Source organism: Chionomys nivalis, chromosome 24 (assembly GCF_950005125.1).
Source record: "Chionomys nivalis chromosome 24, mChiNiv1.1, whole genome shotgun sequence".
In the NCBI taxonomy this organism is placed as follows: Eukaryota; Metazoa; Chordata; class Mammalia; order Rodentia; family Cricetidae; genus Chionomys; species Chionomys nivalis.
The window spans coordinates 2,194,958-2,213,891 of NC_080109.1; the positions used below are offsets into that span (position 1 = coordinate 2,194,958).

An 18,934-nucleotide genomic window follows, 5' to 3' on the forward strand; every position below is an offset into this window, starting at 1 on the left:
CAGGGGAGGAAAAGAGTTAATGAAAAAATTAATGCACTGTGCTAGTGTAAGAACAGACACCAAGCAATAACACTTGACATAATTTACACTGCCAATAAATATACAATATGCTCAGATGAGAGAAATACATTATTGAGTGTAAAATAAAGCAAACACCAATTTAAAGTCCCCAGCAAATGTAAGCTGCTCTCAATGAAAGCAGGGCATCTTATCTGTCTAGCCCTCAGCATTCCTACTGCTTCTATACAAAGTCTAAAATAAAAGATCTGAAAGCATAAAATGCTTCTGAAACCTCCAGCCATGAAATGCTTCATCAGCCTCATTTCCCCTAGCACCCCCAATATCCCCTGGCTCTTAAATTAGTTCTAACAAAAATAGAATAAGCAATAATGGTTATTTTCATTATTTATCATTTTTCTTCCCTGTCAGCTAATTCAATGTACTATTGATCCTTAGGTTGCATACGGACATAACTTAAAGACTAACCAACAGAAATAAACATTTTTAAAATGTCAAAAAAAGAGACCATAATATTGTTCTGAAAAAAGACAGTGAATATTTAATCAAGTCTACCTGCAGCCCGGTTTAAGAAGTAGAGGTAACATTATATATTAACATTTGGTCATGAGTAAGTTAAAAGCATGATTTTTTCTCCCTCTCTAGTGCTAAAGATGAAACTCAGGGCCTTCAGCACGGTAAGCAAGTGATCTACCATTGTCTTAGTCACTGCTCTGTCGCAGTGAGCTGACACCATGACAAAGACAGAACTTATTGGGGGCTTGCTCACAGTCTTGGGTGGTGAGTTTGTGACCTTTGCATTGCATGCATAGCACCACAGGAGCTGACAGCTTACAACTTATCAGCAGGCTGGAGGCGGAGTTCACACCAGTGGCACACCTCCTCCAGCAAGGCCACCTCCTAATCTTTTCCTAACAGTCTCACCTACTATGGACCAAGTATTCAAACACATGAACCACTAGGGGCCATTCTCATTCACACGACAACCACTAAACCACATTCCCAGACCTCAGGATTACTTTAATAAAGTTAACTAGTTTCCTTTTTAATTATGAGTAACTCAATGTCAAAATTTTACTTTAAAAAACTTAATACTATATTATGCATATTGAATTAATTTCCAATTATTGAGGAAACAAAAGGATCCATGTTTAGTAGCAGCCTTAAAAGCTTGCCCAGCCGGGCGATGGTGGCGCACGCCTTTAATCCCAGCACTCGGGAGGCAGAGGCAGGCGGATCTCTGTGAGTTCGAGACCAGCCTGGTCTACAGAGCTAGTTCCAGGACAGGCTCCAAAGCCACAGAGAAACCCTGTCTCGAAAAACCAAAAAAAAAAGACAAAAAAAAAAAAAAAAAAAAAAAAAAAAAGCTTGCCCAGCATGCACAAGGCCCTGGATTAGCTCTCCAGCTCCATCCACCCAATCATCCATCCAACCATCCTTCATCCACCCACAGAAACCTACAAACATAACACAACTCTGCAACAGAACATTCTTCTCAACTGGCCCATATTTATCTGTAATTAACACCCTCTTCTGGCCTTTATGGACACCAAACACAAAAGACATACATGCAGGCAAAACATTCGCACACATAAAATAAATCTTAAAAATGAAAATAAAGAAGAGCATGTACGACTAATCTCCAGTCACCGTGGCATAGGCATGACGTCCCGGACAGTCGAAGCTAACCAGGAGCTGAAAATCAGAAGGAGATTTTGTCTCAAAAATCAGATAACATTTTGAAAACAACTGGGAAAGTGGCCCAGTAACATAGAGTAATTCCTGTTGCTGGAACTACGGTGCACGGTTGACACAGCAAGGTTTCCCAGTAAAGAGCGAGGGTGACTTGCCTTCTAGATCTGCACATATGAGCTCACAACTGTTTTCACAAGGTTACGGTTCCCATATGCCCCATTCTCTTTGGTTCTGTCCTTGATCTTCCAGAACTAATTCCCATTCAACCAAGCACTCAAGTATTTACTAAGCATCTAATGTGCTAGGCAAGTAAGAGTACAAAGACATCTCAAAGGAAATAGAAATCTCTTCCACAAGCATTAAATTTACATTCCAGGAATAAAGACAAAATAAATTTTTTTAAAAAAACATAACAAGCAAAATAATTACTTATAATAAATGGTGATAGGCACCCAGGAGAAAAATACAGGAAAAAAGATTAAATGGTTTGCAAAAGCCTCATTTCTATAACAAAAAATCTAAGTAAAACATTTATAATATTTCAGATCACTTTTAAATGTCAGGAGAGGAGGAGCGGCACGAGCAGAGCAGTCATCGGGAACGGACATTCTAAGTGAAGTTTCCAGTATGCAGAAAAAGAAGAGTATATTTATAGATTTGTGTTTATCACACCATATTCAACTCAAAACACTGCCAACATCGCTTGTCTATTCTTTCTTTGCAGGCATTCTAAATTAAGTTGCAGACACCATTCCTACACATACTACACACACGCACATTCACTCACACCACCTCCCACACCCACACACGACTTCACAAACGCCTCTCTCTTGTGTTCACACAATCACCAGATGGCACCATCACATTAACTGTATTTCCATAACAATTAACACCACTCAATATCCAAATTCTCCATGTTGTCTCACGAACGTCTAAGCAGAGAGAGTACCAGGGCTGCCCCGCCTTCTCCCATCACTCTCACCCCGAGGAACTCCCCCCCCCCACAGGCCTGGATCCCCCACTGCCCAGCAGAGACACGCTAATGCCTGACACTGTGCAGTGCCTATGCTTCCCACTGGCACCCACAGGAACTTACTACAAGGAAGTTTCAGCATGAGGGTTCTAAATTCAGCTACTAAAGAAATGCTAACAGTATGATTGGCACATGTGGAAAGGCTGAGCATGCTGCAGTGACTCTGAAGGGACACAAGAGGGAACTGCAGTATCTAGAAATTCCACACTGAGTAGCGTTACATCTTTAACACTGAATTTCAACTCAGCAATGGTTAAAAACACAATTATTATTGCATATGCTTCCACTAGAAAACAAGACCCCATTGTAGAACAAAAGGACTTAGAAGGGAGGTAAAGGCTGAGCGTATGATATTTATAATCCAAATGTACTAAGTAGCCACTACCAAATGTTACCGCTTAAAGTGATTCTACAAACAATGAACTTCTACTTTACAAGTAACTTTTTTCAGTAAGCTCATCTAAATGGCCTAATATATTCTGCTAAATAACTGTTTTCATCATAAATTCAATTTTTAACTCTCAAGCAAGGAAGTTCTGAACCTTGGGTTAACTTTTTACATGTCCATGTGTCCAAAAATAAGTCTCAAAGTAGCAAGCAGGGCAGTAGTGGTGCACGCCTTTGATCCCAGCACTGGGGAGGCAGAGGCTCACAGATCTCTGAGTTCAGGACTATCCTGGTCTACAGAGCAAGTTCCAGGACAGCCAGAGTTACACAGAGAAATCCTGTCTCAAAAATCAAAATCACAAACAAAACAAAAATACTAAGTCCCAAAGTCTTTATGCCTAAGCATATATAGGGTCAGGGAAATATTCAGAGGGAGAGCTTACCCACCATGTGCAAATCCTCAGGTTTGATCCCCAGCTCTAAAAGATGTTTCCTCCAAGGAATACTGACATTATATAAAAATATAAATTTAGGGACTGAGGATGGCTAGGTAGGTGAAATGCTTGTTGTGCAAGTGTGAGGACCTGGGTCAGATCCCCATGTAAAAAGGCTCGCAGGCAACTGCAGTCCTACCACTGAGGAGGCAAAAGCAGGAGGATACAGGGGCTCACGGACCAGCCAGTCCAGCCCACCGAGAAATTCTACATCCACTGAGTCCCTGCTGAAAAATAAGATGGACAGTGAAAGATGGTCACTCAAGTCGCTCAACAGCAGCCTCCGCACGTACACCATGGATGGCCTTCACCAGCAGGGCCTCTAACGCTGCAGGGCCTCTAACGCTGCAGGGCCTCTAACGCTGCTTCCGCCAGTTGTCACGGATTCCCTAAGAAAATAGGCTTCCTTTTCCTTGTATTTTTATTTACTTATTTGTGTGTGGGCACGTATATGCTTGTATACATGTATGTTACTATGGCACATAGTATGTGCCTGCAGAGGCCCTGAGGAGCATCAGATCTCCTGGAGCTAGAGGTGCAGGAAATCGGAAGATGCCCAATGCGGGTGCAGGGAACCTGGCTCAGGTCCTCTGCACGGGCAGCAAGTATTCTTAACTACTCTACCACCTCTCTAGCCCCAGGATTGGCTTTTCTGTTCTAAAAACAGGGTCCTTTACCTCCTTCTGAGGCCTCATCAGCAAATCTTTTGTATTTTACCTTATTCAAGGCAAGCTAGGCCTTCTGCATTCATGTTCTACTGCTTGTTACATATTCTCCAAGTTCTCCCACAAGCATCTGAGGGTTGTTTAATGGCAACACTCCGTGGACAGGGACCAAGGTCTGCACCTGCTTCCCTGGCTGTGCCACAAACTACTACAAACTCACTGGCAGAAAATACACTTATTGGCTCAAAGTTCTTGAAACCACAAGTTCAAAACTAGTTTTACTGAGCTAAATCCAAAGTGCTCGCAGGCCAAGGTAATTTGCTCTCCTTCACTTTTAGAGCCTGCAGAAGGTTTACTGAGTCCCTGGACTACTGGCCGCTCTCTCCTTCAAAAGCACATTGTGACTTGGACATCTTAGCCTCGTCATTTCAACATTCCTAATCACAAATGCAGGGGTCCCTCAGAATAAGACACAACAGAGGTCTTGACAATCAGGATTCAGCCTTCTAAAATACAACACAAAACAACAAATATAAAAAGTCAGACATGGTGGCACATGCTGACCAACAGCCCTCCAAAGTCTAGGGTAGCAGATCCAACGCAAAGTTGAGGCCAGCTTGGTCTGTGCAAGCTTTTGGACAGCCAGGAAATACATAGATGCTAAAAGAATTTCTAAAATAAAAGGTATGAAATTTAAAGGCAAAAATATAAAACAGTCTTCCGATAAAAACTTCTGAAAATCGACCCCACACTTAGAAGGGTCCTCAAACAGCTATCTGAGCAGTTGGTGTCAAGAATACACAGAGCACTCACTGGCTAAGGCAGACCCTCTACCAATGCTGAAACAAGAGAAACTGGGAGCTGGGGGACCAGTGCTTACTTAGCACAGAGCGTTGGCAGGAGGAGGGGAAAGTTCTAAATACGGGCAGTGATAAACACCCAGCAATGTGAATATAATTAATGTCACTGAACTGCCTGCCTGAAACAGTTAGAATGGCAAATTTATGTTATAAAATCTTCACATCTGAACAAGTAAAAATATGCTACTAAAAATCCTGAGCAGAAATTAAAAATGTAAGCAGATTTCATAAAATAAAGCATGAGAGAATAAACAGCAGACAGCATCCATTTGTCATAGCATTATTAAATACTGTCTGGCATATCGTCTCAGGTATTTCACGACGAACTCATTCAAATACACAAGAGCACAATAAAGATCCTCAACCATGACATCAACAAAATCAAAATTTAGTCAAAAAGAAACAGCACAATTTGATAAACGTTTTCACATACATAGTATTTAGTCAACAATATAGAATTATATTTCGCTGTTTTTATTTTTATGGTAAGAAAAAAGCATGCAGATTTTTTATAATCAGAAAAAAATTATAGTAAATTACATATTTACTAGCATTGATGTGAATTCTTTCAATAGGTGGCCCTGCCATTTAGGGCTATTTCCCTTCAAACTGATGGATTTCCTTTAGAATTACCTGTAATTGCAGTCAGATGGTAGGAAATCCCAGTGTCTCTATATCTGAACTTGTGTTTGTTTTGCTTTAGAACTACAATGGTCAGAGAAGTCACGTGTGATGGCTTTTCCCTCTGGCTCCCTGAAGGACCAACTCCTCGTCTTCTAGCCAACACTGTTTCAGGGTTTTCTCTGTCTCTGTGACAACTGAGCGGCTCGACCATTTGGGTGACCAGATGTGGAGCCTTTTGTGCTGGCTCTGCCTGAGTGTCTTGGTTTTGTAGGTTGCACATCCCACCAGACAGAACTCCAGCCATTATTCACCCTACCGTGACGCCAGACAGACGGCTGTCTCTAACAGGTTTTTCACTCTCTTCTGTCTCTATTCTCAATCCTCCCCAGCCTTCCTGGTGACGACTTTTATTACTCTAAGTTAATTGACTCTCCTCTTTGCTAAAGAGTTGCTTTGCTTATTTAAGTAACTCTTCCAGACAGCCCTAAGACGCTCTCCTGCTTCTGTAAAGTATCGCTGCTGCTGCTGCTCTCCAAGTTCTAGCTATTCACTAAGTATATTCCTTGAATCCTTTCAACACAGGATTTCTCGGTTTTTCTGATGAGACTCACGAGTTACTTTAAAATCTTCAGTCATTATCTGGCCCTACTCAAGAGTCAGTTCCAACTTAATTTACTAAATCTGAAAACGAGTCCTATCTGCTTCCCATGCCTATCTAATAACTCTGGAGGGAACCAGACAATGGAAAACTATAACAGCACATCTGGGCTTAGATATTTTCTTTCAGAGGAACTTCTGATCTTGGTGTTGTGGGCGGAAACTCCAAACTGTTTCCTTCACAGAGTGCGGCTACTACCTGTGCTCAGTCCCTTGATCTCTGAGCCACGCCTTCTCACTTACCAGCCTGATGCCTGGGACACTGACCTGGCCCCTGAGGAGTTTATGGTGGGCAGTGGGAGAAGTGGGAAGAGACTGTGCTCAGATGTATGCTCACACCTCAGGGTTTCTCCCCAGCATTCCAGCTCTTCCATCAGCCTTGTGTTGTCTGTGTTACTCTAGAAAAGTTTTCAGACACCCAAAGCCATATGACAAGTCGAAAAACATATTCATTCAAAAAGAAACAAAGCTACATCTTGAATGGATCTATTTTCTTTAAAGAACAGATGCTGAAACTCAAATACAGTAGTAACTGCTTCCTTGCGCTCTGGACACAAGAAATACCAGTGTTCTCTACGGACTTGTGATGAAGTGTGTCACGGACTTAGACTACCGATAAATCCTTATCTTAAAATGAACCTGTATCTATGCAACAAAATGAATGCTGAACTCTATCAAGATTAAAATCTTTCATTCTTTTCCAGTGACATTTTTTAAAAGTAAAAAGATAATCCAAAGACCAGGAGAAAATACTCATATTTGATAAAGGTCTAGTAGTCACAATTTATAAGGAATACCCACAATTCAAAATTAAAAGTATAATATAAGCTGAAAAATGAGTAAAGAACTTGAATAGCTCTTCCTTCAGAGACAACAAATGATCAGTAAGCAATGAAACCATCCACAATGAAAACCCTTTCACACCAACTAGGAACACTAAAACACAGGCATAAAATACAGGCACTCTCATGTTCAAGAGAATGTGGAAAGACTAGAACCTCTGTGTACTGCTGAAAAATACACCTTGAAAAGGAACATAAAGGACTAAGTATCAATCCACATAAGCTCAAAAGAAGTGAAAATATATAGCCACAAAAAACTTACACAAGCAAGCACACAACACATACATTCGTACCAATCAAAAACTTGGATCTATTATTAGCTGATGAAAGACTAAATAAAACATAGCATACAAATGACCTAATAAGTTATAAAAATAAATTAAATACTGATATGACACATATAATGCTGAAAGTACTGTGCTAAGAGAATGAAACCAGGCACAAAAGAACAATACTGTGTGGTGCCACTTTAACCAATGTCCAAAATAGGAAAACTCTAGCAAGCAGAAACTCCGTCACCAATCGCTTAGAGAGGGGAGTCAAAGGAGAAAAGGGCAAGAAAGCAGCCTGAGTTGTGAGGAGAGTGTATACCGAATATACTCGAGGATCACTGACTAGTCCACAAGTACAGTGTATACTGAATATACTCGAGGATCACTGACTAGTCCACAAGTACAGTGTATACCGAATATACTCGAGGATCACTGAGTACTCCACAAGTACAGTGAATACCGAATATACTCGAGGATCACTGACTAGTCCACAAGTACAATGTATACTGAATATACTCGAGGATCACTGACTAGTCCACAAGTACAGTGTATACTGAATATACTCGAGGATCACTGACTAGTCCACAAGTACAATGTATACTGAATATACTCGCGGATCACTGACTAGTCCACAAGTACAGTGAATACCGAATATACTCGAGGATCACGGACTAGTCCACAAATACAGTGTATACTGAATATACTCGAGGATCACTGACTAGTCCACAAGTACAATGTATACTGAATATACTCGAGGATCACTGACTAGTTTACAAATACGAGTGTATACTGAATATACTTGAAGATCACTCCCCCTTTCTGTATATACACTCCAGAATCAGTTGCCACACTGTAAGGCAGAAGAAATTTGTATCTGCAGTCTTTGCTCTGTCTTATGCTCCTGAATGTGCTACAAGTCCCAAGTGTGTACTGAACACTTGTTATGGAAATACCCTCTGTTCCAATACAGTGAACGGTTTAGGACATAAAGGATGTTTGTTCACTTCACAGTCCCCTTTAACTGATGAAATAAACACTTTTGGTGATTATATTCATAACAACCATAAACTATGTCATGGTACTTGATTACCAGATGTCTAAGCATTCTGTCCATTTTGTGGAACACTCACTATTAACAAGGAATGCACACAAGCTGGCGTAGCCACTATGGAGAACAGTACAGGGGATCCCCAGAAAACTACAAATAGAACTCCATGTGAGGCTATCTCACACCTGAGCATATTTCCAGAAGAATCTATGTCAGCATACCAAATAGCGCCTTGTGTATCAGCATCTACTGCAGCACGATTCATAACACATGACGGAGTGGACAAAGAACTGGTGGCACATACACACTGCGGAGGTCCCCACCCCCGCTACGAAGAAGAGAAAAAATTGTCTAAGAAAATGGGAAGACATGAGAACATCATGTTAATCGACGTTTAAGCCACACTCAGGGAAAAGAAATTATCACCTGGTACATGCAGAATATACATACACATATGTGTGTGGGCGGATGCATGGCCGCACAGATGGATGGGGGAGAAAGAGGGCTATCTAGGAGAAGCAGGAACGAGAGATGGGCTGGGGAGGCGGCTGGATGACAGGAGTGCTTGCTGGGCGAGCAGGGGAACCTAAGCTTTGATTGGCAGCATTCACATGAAAGCTGGGCACAGTCACACGGGCTGTAACCCCACGGCTGGGCTAGGGGACACAGAAAGACTGTCATGTGAGGTAAAGTTCCCATGAGGCCCTGCCTTAAGAGACTAAGATCAAAGAGGAATAAAGCAGGACACCTGCCATCTTCCTGGGGCTCCAGCAAGCACACACACATCTGTACTCACATGTGTGTGCGCACACAAACTCACCATACCGAGATGGGGTTGAGGACGAAAGAAACCGTGTTCGCTGGTGAAATGGAAACTTAACAGATTCTTAATTAGAGGCAACTACAAAAGCTTTCATTTTAATCTTAAAACAAAGAAATGAAAATAATACAGATTGGAAACACGATAGATGCTGACCCTCAGTCATACTGTTTACGCCGACACAATGTAGTAAGCAAGATTTAATACATTAAGGAACAGTAAAGCAATAAATAGGAGAATAGTAATAATAGCAATAATAATAAATCTCCATATCTTCTGGCAATTAATAGATCATTACTATAAAATCTCAGGTAGGAAAAGTCTTATTTAACTCATAAATTTGCTATTCCTGATTACTAACCTGATTTTCTAGACACACTGTGAAGAGGGATCACAAAAGATATAAAGAGAAGAAATTCTCGTACCTAGGTAAAAACGAAAACAAATATAATTCTTATTGCAATTTAAGTTCCTGTTATCAGAAGTATATATAGAATATATACATAAATTTAAGGAACATGCAAAAGTACAAGAAAACCAAGCACTTACCAAGTATTTAGAGAGCCTTTTAAAAGTCTCGTGGATAGCTGAGATTTCCTAAATAAATAAAAATAAAAATGATTCAATGTCAAAATGAAACATACTCTGCCTAACTGAAACAAAATTTTCATGTTCTTAAAAATAACTTGCATAAGTAACACATGGAGGAACTAATAAACTATCAGAACACTGGCAAAATTTAAAATATTAAAATATTTTATCCATAGCAAAAAAATTATGTATAAGCTGACAAGTTGATTTTATTGTTTATATAAGTCAGATTTAAGTTATGTAACTTAATAAAAGTAAATATAGTACAAATCATCTCTGTCAGGTCCCAAGTTCCATTAAGTTCAAAGCACCAGGAACATAAGTACTAAATAATATTTAGGGAACTGACTATTTGCCAGGCACTTCACTCTGGACTTTATATATATCTTTTTTGCTGTTAATCACTTCATTTTTAATAACGACTAAGCCATCTGCTCCAACACAGCAACTGCACTCAACTCAATTCACGCCACAAATCTGTAAAACCTTTTTAAAGAGAACTATTCAGTCCTATTGTTTAGAAAACTAAGATTTTTTTAAAAAAAATAATTCCTTTTAAAGAAGTCTTATTAACCTACTGAAGAAACATTTTGCAAATAAATATTTTTATATGCCTAAAATTCTTATTAATATTGACAATGGTAGATTCCTGCTGTGGGACAATGGTTTTACCCCATAAAGATTTGTTTCTTGTACTTGTTTAATAAAATGCTGATTGGCCAGTAGCCACGCAGAAAATATAGGCAGGGCGACCAGGCAGGAAATAGAGGCAGGGCAATGAGAACAAGAGAATTCTGGGAAAAGGAAAGCTCCGCCTCCCGTTGTCACCCAGACATAGAGGAAGCCAGGCACAGTGCAAGCAAGATGTGGCTGCCTCGCCAAAAAAGGTACCAAGTCACATGCTAACTCAGACAAGTCTTATGGGCTACTATAAGTTATAAGAGTTAATAAGAAGCCTGAGCTACTAGGCCAACCAGTTTATAATTAATGTAGACCTCTGTGTGTTTCTTTGGGACTGAATGACTACAGGACCGGGTGGGACAGAAACCTGTCAACAAATGGCACCCACATGGAGCAACTACCTCCACAGAAAACCTGATAGAGCTTGGGAAGTCATTCTAGACACAAAATAACAGCATTAAGCATGACTTCTTGAAAGCAGCGTTTTCTCAGGTTTGCTCTCTTTGCTAGAGGCAAATGCATTTAAGAGAGGCTTCCTGTCTCAGCTTTAGCTCCAAAACTTTCAGCTCTTTTAAGAGGCCCTGCCATCAAACACTTAAATGGTGTTTATAAATTGCCAACAACAGGCTTCTTGGTGCTGCCAGGGACCTTAAAACACCATAGAGTTGTGAGAATAAACATGCCATAAGGCTAGACTCTCAAAAAGCAAGAAATGGGGTGGACCCACCCATCCAGCATTAATCCTAGCCAATTAAAGACTCGAGTGGTCAAAAAAGAGAGATATACAGAAAAGATAGTTTCAAATAAAAAAAAAATCCCTCTAAATGGTTTACAATATTTCTAAAAATATATGTAGGCTTATGAAAAAAATTAAGTCCTTAAAAGAAAAAAAGAGAGTAGTTAGATGTTGTGGCACACACCTTTAATCCCAGCACTTGGGAAGCAGAAGCAGACAGATCTCAGTGAGTTCAAAAACAGCCTGGTCTACAGAGTGAGTTCCAGGAGAGTCAAAAAGATACACAGAGAAACCCTGTCTCAAAAAGCCAAAAATTAAAAATAAAAATAAAAAATAAAATTTAAAATAAAGCCATATAAAGATAAAAATACACAGTCTGGATACTGTACATTATTGTGTTGTCTTTGAATTGTATGGCTGCTGAGAAAGGAGCAACATTTGATTATAAATGCTTCTGGATTAATCCACTACATGAATTTTTCTTTTTTTTTAATTTTCGAGACAGGGTTTCTCCGTAGTTTTTTGGTTCCTGTCCTGGAACTAGCTCTTGTAGACCAGGCTGGACTCGAACTCACAGAGATCCACCTGCCTCTGCCTCTCGAGTGCTGGGATTACAGGCGTGTGCCACCACAGCCCGGCCACTACATGAATTTTAAAAGTGCCTTGACTTCAAAATTTAAGTCAAAAGTTATGTTACTTTAAAAAAAAGAGAGAGAGAGATTTTGCTTTTGTTTCCACAGGAAATGAGAGGCTGTAGATTCATTCTACATAAAAAAAAAATTAGATTTGATCAAAAAAGACCCCCTAAAAAATGTCCAATAGGAACAGATGGCCCAGATGTCTGAGTTCTATATCCCACTGTTGCCTAAGATGATCACGCCTCACAGGATACTATAGCCAGGACTTGACCATAATTCTAAGTTTTCTTTAGGTCCCCATAAGATTATCAGCACCCCCAATCTGCAAAGAGTAGCCTAAAAATCTATGCCCACATTCCCAAAAAATAAATTATGAATGTTTTTCTTTTTTAAAATGTTGGTTACAATTTATATGGATAATGGTCAAAAAAAAAAGCTAAACAAAAATTCCACTCAGAGCTACTTAAAATATAAGTATTTTCATTTCTTTGTATTTTACTTTTACATTTGATTTACTAATCACTGTCTCTTGATGTAAACAATTTCTATCTCTCTCTAAACTAAATTAGCATTCTGGTTTAATTTGGAATTTTTAACATCTGAATAGACACCTACTTTATAATTCACAACAACAGGTTTGCCTGGGACTGTTACCTGTTTTCCTTTCTTTCTACACTTGTTTGTTGCTTGTTTGGTGGGTGCACAGGCATGTATATGTACGTACACAAGTGCCACAGGACACACAGGGAGGTCGGAGAACAACTCGTGGAAGGGTGTTGTCTTTGTCCACCCAAGGCTCCCACTTGGGTTGGCAGACCTGGCAGCAAGCACCTCTAACCATTGAGTCATCTTGCAAACCCAGGCCTTGAAGATAAGCTCCCTCAACACTCTCCAGGTGCTGACCAACTTAAGCTTCTCCTCAGACAGCAGCTATTAGAGATGGACTCAAAATGGTACAAGAATCTAAGAATTTGGCCTGGGGGAGAAAGCTGCACTCAGCAAGAACTGGGAGGTTTCTGTGAGTGGATAGCCAGCCGCACAATACAGATGCTGACACTTCTGGACCAAACTGCATGGAAACCCTTCCCCTGACTCCATTTTTAAAAATCATATTCCATTCTCCCTTCAAGCATGAAACATACTTATTTAAGGTTCTTGTCTGTCACTGATTAAGAGCAATATCAGCATCCTTTAATGTAAGTGTTAGCTGCAGAGGTATCCATTCTGTAACAAAAGGAGGAAACCCCTTAATAAGAAACTTGTCTTCCTGAACAACAAAGGGATTAACTATTGAATTCTTACCCCAGAGAGATATGTACCTCTCGGTAACAACAAAGTGGGGGAAGGGGGGGTCTACTTTGAAGGTAGGGGTCCACAGTGACCACAGGCAAGGCAACAGATCATGTCTTATCTAGGGCCCACAGAACTGTGGGTACCTAATTTTACGATGTCTGATGGCCCAGAGATCTCAGGAAGACAGTAGGAATGGAAGCACAAAGTCTCTAACACAGAGAGAGTACAGGTGCCCCAGTGATCACACTGGTCACCAGCAGTACAGCCATGCAAACACTGACACTTAGCAATCCAGTACTTATCCAGGCACAGTGGCCTATAGTATAACTAACACAGAAACAGTAACATAACGTAGTTTTCCAAAACAGCTGGATTTTCAATGTTTTCACCTCAAAGAAAGATAACCCACAGGACAAAAACCACTGCTTACAGGAAAGATCAAAACCCTCAACTTTCCAGGAGGTACATGCGATCTACATTATTCCGTCCCGTGTGAGGCCTCAAGCACCCACTGGCATCATGAACAGGAGGCAGCTACTGGAGATACATCGACATCGGATCTTAAACTAGAGGTCAATTCAAAGTTTCTCACCACCCATTTAATCTACCCTAATTACAATATTTCACAAATGAGCCTAGTGTAAACTAATTCATTTTCTCCACCTTGTCTATTATCTTTTCCTTCAGGCATATTTTTAAAAGCTGCATGCCATGAGAAGCTTTTTATTTATTTTTTTAAAAAGCTAAATTTTTTTCTAAAAGGACCTCATAATACACTTCCATTTCCTTAATAAAGTGCAGGGTCTTGGGGCTACGAAAGAGCAGCAGAAAGCTTGTGCAGTGACTCAGCTTTCTGACATTCACAGAGCTGCTTCCAGCAAGAGAGAAGCCGCTGTGGGAAGTACCTTTAAACCATCTGATTTGCCCCAATTATCAAAACAGCACAGAACTGGTTTAAGTACAATTCACCTCGTTTATCGAGTGCGTGTTTCTTCAGCTTTCAAACACGTCCACAAACCGTCTCAAAATCCCGCAGTCATCAGTAGCCAGCACTTATCAAGCACTCCTGCTCCTTAAGCCAACACAAGCCTAGTACATCCTCTTACTGTCCTGACACACACACTGTACAAAGTCTAATTCCTAGTCTCAAAAACAGGAATTGGATGTTTTTATTAGTTGCAGATGGGTGTTTTCCTACATGTATTGTGAATGTACACCAGTTTCATGAGAGAGTGTCAGCACCCCTGGAACTGGAGTCACAAACAGTTTGTGAGCTGTCACATGCTAGGAATTGAACCCACGTCCTCAGCAAAAACAACAGGTGTTCTTGATTACTGGGCCACCATGAACTCTAGAAACAAAATGTCAGTCACTTTGCTAAGCGGCTAGTACACCTGTAGCAAATTAAACTTCATGGAATACTAACACATACTAAAGGGTCCAAACTAGGTTCGCTAAAGTGTTTAAAATATGTATGACCTCTTCAATCTTGTACTACAAAATTTAATATGATATTGTAAAAAAAATTACATGGCTACTACTTAAAAAATGGCTAAAACAAATGAACCATGGTAATTCATTTAAAATATAGTTCAAGGCAGCCTAGAACCATATGAAATCATGCACTGTATAATGCTGGTGTGATCAATGGCATAGTTCATATGAAGGTGGTCCCATAGGTTGAAATCTCGGAGAAGAAACTTTTCTACCTCTAAGAGCATCAGAGCAGTTTTCCTGACATCGCCCACCTTGTGTCTTTGTGGTAACACTGGTGTAAAACAACACACTGTGCCTTCAGTGTGTAATAGTACATACACAGCTATGTCCACCAAATGCTGCTTGCTAATGATACATGATCATGTTACTGACGCATACATTAGTACATCATTCATCATTATTTTAGAGTGTACGCTCTACTTATAAAAACATTTACTGACTGGCGGCAATGCCATTATGCCAGCACTCAGCAGACAAAGGCAGGGATATTGCTGTAAGTTTGAGGTCCGGCTGGAATATATACCAAGTTCCAGGACAGCCAGGACTAAGATCCTCTCTCAGAAACAAACACACAAGCCATAAAAACCATCATTGTGTTGCTCCAGCACAGACTATATCTCAGGTTCACCACATCTTGTTTACAACAAGAGGTACTTGGAACAACTGGCCTGTACCATTTGGTTTGTGTAAGTGCCTGCTAACAAACACCAATGGGACTGCCTACCAACACCACTTTGCAGGGTATAACCTGTCACCAGGCAAGATATTACTGCACTAACAGTCCCAGTATCTTTTTCTACCACCCAATCGGCTACAAAGCAAGTAAGACTAGGACTAACCTTATTTAAAAAAAAAAAAAAGATTAAAGCATTTCTCTTTCCATTAAAAAACAAATGATCCCATGAAAACAGTCTGAAGAGAATTTTAAAAATTGTTTGAACTAAATGAATATAGCATACAGCATATCCATGTGTGTGATGCAGTCCAGGCAAGGCCTGGAAGAAATTGTACAGGAAATGGCACTTATCTGTAATCTGCAAGAAAACTCCATGTTCACGACCAGTATGGGCTACTGAGGGAGATCCCATGTCAAAGACAAAAGGAGAAGAAATGGAGAGAGGACAGAGACGTGGAAGAGGGGATGGAAGGAACAAAAGAAACTGGACAGAGAGACTGAGGCAAACTCAAAACAGCAGCAAGATGACATGACAAAGAGCTGAGACAGCTGATGCACTGCAACAAACCAGGGAAACAGTAAATGCAAAAGTCGGCTCTCTGGAACACTTAATAAAACGGAGAAGCTCCCCAGCCAAACCAACACATGAAACAAAAAGGAAGACCCCGTCAACAAGAGCAGGAAAACATGAATTACCACAAAAGCCCTCACAAACAGTACCAATCAGTGGACGCACTGTGCCTATAAATTCTGCAACTGAGAGGAAATGATCATTTCATTCTGAAAGATATGGACTGCTAAAATCCATCTAAGAAAAGTCCAATGAACATACAAAGAAAACAAGCCTGCTGTTACAAATCATTCCAAGACAGGAAGTACCATGCTTTGCTGGGCTCTCAGCAAATGCAGTGAAACATTCACATGCACACAAAACAAAGTTCCACCTAAAGACAATCTCTCCTAGACAACGGAGGAAGAAGTATGTCTCAACACAAAGCACCAAAGGACATTATTCCAGGAAGAAAAATATCCTTCACAAACATACACAAAAATCCTCAACAAAATATAAGAAAACTCAATACAACAATATAGAAACTGAGTAAGAAATGCTTTTACAAGCAAATGCGGTTTATCACAGTGACAATAATGTCGCTCAGCAATTTTTAAAAACCAACAGACCTGTCGAGATAGCTTCGCAGGCAAACGCATTTGCTGCTCCCCGAGTGCACCAGAGTCTGAACACCAAAGCCCACTTGATGGCAGGAGAACAAATGCCTAAAGCTGCTCTCAGATCCTGGAAAGAAGGGGTGGCGTAGGTCTGTGCACACCAAGAGTATGTACACACATACACACACATATATAATCATTTACTAAGTAAGAAAACCACATTTTCATGTCTTTACAAGAGGCACTTTGATAAAAAGCACCTACTCCTGATCACTACTCCTGACTAAGAAAAGACAACTCGGGTTAAACAGACAGCTAACAAACGTAAGGAAAGAGCTTGCTGCCTGTGACAGTTGGAATGAGAATGGTCTGTCGGAGGAGTTGCCCTGTCCCAACCGCCTGCTCCCAAATAACCGACACAGAGGCTTAATATTACTTATAAATGCTCAGCCAATATCTCAGGCTTATTACTAGCTAACTCTTACACTTAAATTAACCTGTATTTCTGGTCTATGCTTCACCATGTGGCTGGTGGCTTGTTCCCTCATTTTCTACACATCCTGCTTCCTTACAGCTGGCTGACATTTCCACTGACCCCACCCTTCTTCATCCATGAATCTTCAGTTTATTGTCCTGCCTAATTATCAAAAAAAAAAAAAAAATTAAGGCGCCATAGAAGTACATGAAGACTGGATTTTTAAATATAACTCATGAGTAATATGATTACATATAGTATAGACTACTAGTTTAAATTCAGTATTTTCTAAAATATTTGCTATTAAAAGATAAAAATTAATGCAGGAAATTATTACAATACCAGGTAATTTTCAACCCCGTCAAGGATTCAAGACAATGTTCCTGAGAACTGTAAGATACACTCTGCTACTTCTAAATTCAATAGGAAGAACTGGGGGTTTTATTTTACGATTCATAGGCAGGACCACACACTCAAAGGCAAACACGTGCATGGCAGAGGGCAACTCTCTGGAGCTGGGTTCTGTCATGATATTTTATGGAATTCAGGAGTGGCCAAGAACCCACCAGCCTAAGCCCGGGCTTACCCACCATAACCTTACTGTGAGTGTCTATGGCACTGTCTGGACTTGTGCTCTGTGTTCCAGGGCTCTCTCTACCCTGCTGCACACCACAGCCTAAGGATTCTATCCGTATTCTTGCATGAACCAGCGACAGTCAAATCATCCAACCGATGCAGCCATATCAATCTCTAACTGTTAGCTATTGTGAATAAATCTGCTATATATATTTTTAGAAAACCTTTATGGTTTATCACTTCTACTGGAAAAGTATCTTCTTCATTCACAAGAAATGAAGCTTGTGATTCATAACACATGCTACAATGTGGATTAACCTTGAAAACATTATGCCAAATGACAATAAACCAGTTATAAAGCGATAACCACTGTATGGCTGCATTACTGTAGAATCTACATATTCTACCCAGAATCATCAAGTTCAGAGAGACAGCAATAACAGAAGTTACCAGGGGCTGTAGGGAAAGGGATGGAGAGTTACTGCTTACAGTAAAGAAAGAGTTCAGAGATGATGAACAGCAACTGCTGTAAAATATCGCTTAACTATACATATTTAAACTGCTTAAAACCCTAGTCCTTGTCTGCCAGCTCCTTCAGCCACCCCTTTTAACCCATCTTCCATTCCTTTCTGACGCCCAGCTGACCTGCAGAACAGTTCTCGACCAGGGCCTCACAGTCAACACATTTGGCTTGGGACTCAGGCTCAGGCATCTATGTGTAAGAAAAGGGAGAAAGATTGTAAGAGCCAAAGGTGGTGGAGGACTCCAAGGAAACAGCATCTTTCTGAAACAAAGGGGCTGATACACAGATGAACTCAGAGACGGAACAGCAGGCATGAGACCCAGAGGTTCAAACCAGATATTTACAACTGATACCTGACGAGAGAGGGGGAAATCCCAAGTCCAGGAGGAGTTGACCGACACAAGGCATCATGCTTTGGCTTGGAGATTTTGTTTTTGTGGATGTTGTGAGCTTTTATTTTGCCATTTTAACTTATTGTTTTTTGTTTGTTTTGAGATTTTTGTTATTGTTGTTGTTTTGTTTTAGGAGACAGAGTTTCTCTGTGAAACAGCACTGGCTATCCAGGAACTAGTTCTGTGGACCAGGTTGGCCTTGAACTCACACCTGCCTCGCCCTCACTAGTGCTGGGTTGAAAGGAGTGGGCCATTGTAGTGATACTTCATTTGT

General features: G+C 40.4%; 1 protein-coding gene across 4 annotated transcripts in view; it reads right to left on the reverse strand.

Moving 5' to 3' along the window:
* The window catches only part of Fbxw7 (F-box and WD repeat domain containing 7), a 144,801-nt gene that overhangs the window by 90,723 nt on the left and 35,144 nt on the right, over positions 1–18,934 (reverse strand). Inside the window, exons 2-3 of one of the 4 annotated variants that reach the window (XM_057756888.1) lie at positions 18,391–18,457; positions 9,965–10,012 (exon numbers count right to left, since the gene is read on the reverse strand). The exons of 1 other annotated variant lie outside the window; for it this stretch is intronic. The gene's annotated coding sequence lies outside the window, so the exon portion shown is untranslated. Of the gene's footprint in view, positions 1–9,776; positions 9,841–9,964; positions 10,013–18,390; positions 18,458–18,934 lie in introns of all 4 variants that reach the window. 2 more of the 4 variants (XM_057756889.1, XM_057756890.1) reach the window with 2 other exon arrangements.